At 50.8% G+C, this 5000-nt stretch overlaps 1 non-coding gene across 1 annotated transcript; it reads right to left on the bottom strand.

Moving 5' to 3' along the window:
* Positions 1–297: 297 nt before the first annotated feature.
* Positions 298–452, bottom strand: LOC143176774 (5.8S ribosomal RNA). The gene has a single exon (XR_013001282.1). It is a non-coding gene; the product is annotated as a 5.8S ribosomal RNA (ribosomal RNA).
* Between the last annotated feature and the right edge of the window lie 4548 nt (positions 453–5000).

Here is a 5000-nt window from a genome sequence, read left to right as displayed (position 1 = left end):
CGCGGGCGGTCGTAATTGAACGACGCACGACGCCGCGAACACTCACGCGAGTCCATACAAACGATTCCGATCGTTTTGCAACAACTAGAACGTACACTGTCCGTGAAATTCACAGAATTTTCGCGTGTCCGCGACAAACGCCGACGAGACACCCATCGTTCGCTCGTACGTAGCATCCTTCTCTTAACCCGACTCAGAGACGTTCTTTGCGCCCTTCGGTAAAAAAACGTTCGATCCGAAGAGGTGAACGACGGCGGGGATTTGACAGAGCTACGCAAGCAGTGTATGGTACGTAAACGACCCTCAGCCAGGCGTGGTCCAGGAATTGTATCCGTGGACCGCAATGTGCGTTCGAAATGTCGATGTTCATGTGTCCTGCAGTTCACACGTTGACGCGCAATTAGCTGCGTTCTTCATCGACCCACGAGCCAAGTGATCCACCGTTCAGGGTAATCGTATAAATTTTATATTTCACATATATAATTTTATTCTCACTTGTTCGACCTAATATCTCTCTTCTTTCAAAGAGAAGATAAAAGTTGATACCTGAATCTCCGACCAGCGCGCGAAGGAGATTCAGGCGTCGCCTTGGAGACGACACCGAAGCCTTTCGAGACGAAAAACGTTCAAGTAATATGTATATATTTCTCGACGTTCCGGGCGTATAGTGCATTCAAAAACCCGCGAAAGACGCAGAAGACTCGCACGCGTGGAAACGACGGGGATATATTTTGTATCCTACCCGATACTGAATCCATCGCGTGCAGTCGACCCTCGCGTTCTTCCGATCAGACGCATCTATTGTTGCGCGCATGTTTTCGCGTCGCATCGCGCGAAACGTTGCACGAATCGTACCGATCGATCGATTGAAAGCAAATAATGAAAAAAGACTTCACAGCTGGCTCTTTGCCGGTCATTCGTCCCATGTTATCTCTTGCCGCGAAATTGGCGCGCAAGAGTTGGGTGTCAGACGCGCGGCTTTAAAACGAGCTTCACGGCCGGTCCCTTCGTTACCGCTTTCGTTCTTTCTCTCGGAACGACCATGAACGAACACGACGAGCGACGCTACGGCATACACACGTCCACGGATTCGATTAAAAAAACAGACTTCACAGCTGGCTCTTTGCCGGTCATTCGTCCCATATTATCTCTTGCCGCGAAATTGGCGCGCAAGAGTTGGGTGTCAGACGCACGGCTTTAAAACGAGCTTCACGGCCGGTCCTCTCAATTCCGTGTACGGTACACGCAAGATGCGGGTTCCACTTCCAGACTACCCGGTCCCTTCTCTCTACGAGAATCGATAGTAGAAGAACGGCTCGAAAACGCGTCTCAGAGACTAGGGGAAAAGAAGCGGTATGCGAGCGAAACGAAAACGCATTATGGAAACGTCGCGAAACAATGTTCGACGGTTGCTCGGTTCCAATCGTGCGGCCGTTTCAATTTCTCGTGCGCTTCACCGTCCCTCCGTAACTCTGGCCGATCGCGTATACCGAAGAGCCGACACGCGCAAAAACCACAGGCATTGTATACTGTGTATATATATATATATATGTTACAGTCACAGCCTTCGCGCGTTTTACTCTCCGACGCGGGGTTTCCACGACGAAAGAGAGACAGTTTCGTGGCGGGTGACTCGGCCGAATCGCTACGACGGGTATTTCTATTATAGAACGAATCATCGCCACCCTTTACCAGTGCCCGACGAAGGAATCACAAGGTCATCTGGAGTTTACAATGCCAGCGACGGTAATTCCAACGAAGACCCGATAAGTCAACTCATCGTTCTATTTCTCCCCGTACAGAAAAGCGAATCGACGCTAATGCACCTCGCGCAAGCACGAACGTTCTCTTCGCGTGGATCGTCCCATCGTCCAAAGATGTAAAGACGCATTGGAGATCGTGGTCTCTGGCGGGCTCATTGCACGCCCCACTGCATATCTTTCCTCGAATCGAGAATGATTCGTCCACTAAGGCTGCGAAACTACGCGTCGAGGAAACTAGGGGAAAGAAGCGGGATGCGAGCGAAACGACAATACATTATGGAAACGTCGCGAAACAATGTTCGGCGGTTGCTCGTTTCCTCCTGCGGACGTTTCATTGCTCGGGCGCTTCACGTCCCTCCGTAACCTTCGCGCGATCGCGTGCCCCGGAGAGCCGGCAACCGGTGAACCACAGGCGTATAAACTATAGTCTTCTATAGCAAGCCTTCGGCGGTTACTCTCCGACGCGGGGATTCCACGACGAGAGAGAATTTCGTGGCGGGTGACATCGGTCGAAACGCTACGACGGGTATTTCTATTATAGAACGAATCATCGCCACCCTTTACCAGTGCCCGACGAAGGAATCACAAGGTCATCTGGAGTTTACAATGCCAGCGACGGTAATTCCAACGAAGACCCGATAAGTCAACTCATCGTTCTATTTCTCCCCGTACAGACAAGCGAATCAACGCTATCGCACCTCACGCATGCACGAACGTTCTCTTCGCGTGAATCGTCCCATCGTCGAAAGATATAGCCGCTTGGAGATCGTGGCCCATCAAGTTCTTCCGTAACTCCTGCGCGATCGCGTACCCCGGAGAGCAGGCAACCGGTGAACCACAGGCGTATAAACTATAGTCTTCTATAGCAAGCCTTCGCGTTTACTCTACGACGCGGGGATTCCACGACGAGAGAGATTTTCGTGGCGGGTGACACGGCCGAATCGCTACGACGGGTATTTCTATTATAGAACGAATCATCGCCACCCTTTACCAGTGCCCGACGAAGGAATCACAAGGTCATCTGGAGTTTACAATGCCAGCGACGGTAATTCCAACGAAGACCCGATAAGTCAACTCATCGTTCTATTTCTCCCCGTACAGAAAAGCGAATCGGCGCTATCGCACCTCACGCAAGCAGGAATGATCTCTTCGCGTGGATCGTCCCATCGTCGAAAGATGTAAGACGTACAGAAATCGTGGTCCATCACGATTATTCGTAACTCTCCGAGTCGCGTATCTGAGAGTAGGGCAAACGGAGAACCACAGGCATAAATAATACTATATATTTCTTATATAGTTAGCCTTCGCGTTTTACTCTCCGACATGGGGATTCCACGACGAGAGAGAGTTTCGTGGCGGGTGACTCGGCCGAATCGCTACGACGGGTATTTCTATTATAGAACGAATCATCGCCACCCTTTACCAGTGCCCGACGAAGGAATCACAAGGTCATCTGGAGTTTACAATGCCAGCGACGGTAATTCCAACGAAGACCCGATAAGTCAACTCATCGTTCTATTTCTCCCCGTACAGAAAAGCGAATCGACGCTATCGCACCTCGCGCGAGCACGTAACTACTCTTCGCGTGGATCGTCCCATCGTCGAAAGATGTAAGACGCACGGAAATCGTGGCCCATCAACGTTTTTTTGTAACTCTGCCGATCGCGTATCACAGAGCCGAGACGCACATACCACAGGCGTATAATACCGTTTTCTTTCGTATGGTAAGCCTTCGCGTTTACTCTTCGGCGCGGGGTTTCCACGTCGAGAGAGACTTTCGTGGCGGGTGACATCGGTCGAAACGCTACGACGGGTATTACTATTATAGAACGAATCATCGCCACCCTTTACCAGTGCCCGACGAAGGAATCACAAGGTCATCTGGAGTTTACAATGCCAGCGACGGTAATTCCAACGAAGACCCGATAAGTCAACTCAACGTTCTATTTCTCCCCGTACAGAAAAGCGAATCGACGCTGTTGCACCTCACGCAAGCACGAACGTTCTCTTCGCGTGGATCGTCCCATCGTCGAAAGATGTAAGACGCACGGAAATCGTGGCACATCACGTGTTTTCGGAACTCTGTCGACCGCGTATCTCAGAGACGACGCGCGCGAACCACTGGCATATACTATTATATATCGCGTTTTACCCTCCGACGCGGGGATTCCACGACGAGAGAGAGTTTCGTGAGCGGGTTGACTCGGAAGAAACGCTACGACGGGTATTTCTATTGTAGAACGCATCATCGCCACCCTTTACCAGTGCCCGACGAAGGAATCACAAGGTCATCTGGAGTTTACAATGCCAGCGACGGTAATTCCAACGAAGACCCGATAAGTCAACTCAACGTTCTATTTCTCCCCGTACAGAAAAGCGAATCGACGCAATCGCACCATACGCGTGCACGTAAACAACTCTTCGCGTGGATCGTCCCATCGTCGAGAGACGTAAGTTTTCATAGTATGAATTCGCGTTTTACTCTCCGACGCGGGGATTCCACGACGAGAGAGAGTTTCGTGAGCGGGTTGACTCGGAAGAAACGCTACGACGGGTATTTCTATTATAGAACGAATCATCGCCACCCTTTACCAGTGCCCGACGAAGGAATCACAAGGTCATCTGGAGTTTACAATGCCAGCGACGGTAATTCCAACGAAGACCCGATAAGTCAACTCAACGTTCTATTGCTCCCCGTACAGAAAAGCGAATCGACGCAATCGCACCATACGCGTGCACGTAACAACTCTTCGCGTGGATCGTCCCATCGTCGAGAGACGTAAGTTTCCATACTATGAATTCGCGTTTTACTCTCCGACGCGGGGATTCCACGACGAGAGAGAGTTTCGTGAGCGGGTTGACTCGGAAGAAACGCTACGACGGGTATTTCTATTATAGAACGAATCATCGCCACCCTTTACCAGTGCCCGACGAAGGAATCACAAGGTCATCTGGAGTTTACAATGCCAGCGACGGTAATTCCAACGAAGACCCGATAAGTCAACTCAACGTTCTATTACTCCCCGTACAGAAAAGCGAATCGACGCAATCGCACCATACGCGTGCACGTAACAACTCTTCGCGTGGATCGTCCCATCGTCGAGAGACGTAAGTTTCATAGTAAGCCTTCGGCGTTTTACTCTCCGACGCGGGGATTCCACGACGAGAGAGAGAGTTTCGTGAGCGGGTTGACTCGGAAGAAACGCTACGACGGGTATTTCTATTATAGAACGCATC

The sequence above is a fragment of the Nomia melanderi genome, unplaced genomic scaffold, assembly GCF_051020985.1.
Source record: "Nomia melanderi isolate GNS246 unplaced genomic scaffold, iyNomMela1 scaffold0820, whole genome shotgun sequence".
Classification (NCBI taxonomy): domain Eukaryota; kingdom Metazoa; phylum Arthropoda; class Insecta; order Hymenoptera; family Halictidae; genus Nomia; species Nomia melanderi.
The sequence above is the reverse complement of the archived record's forward strand: the minus strand, read 5'-3'. Positions and strand labels throughout refer to the sequence as shown.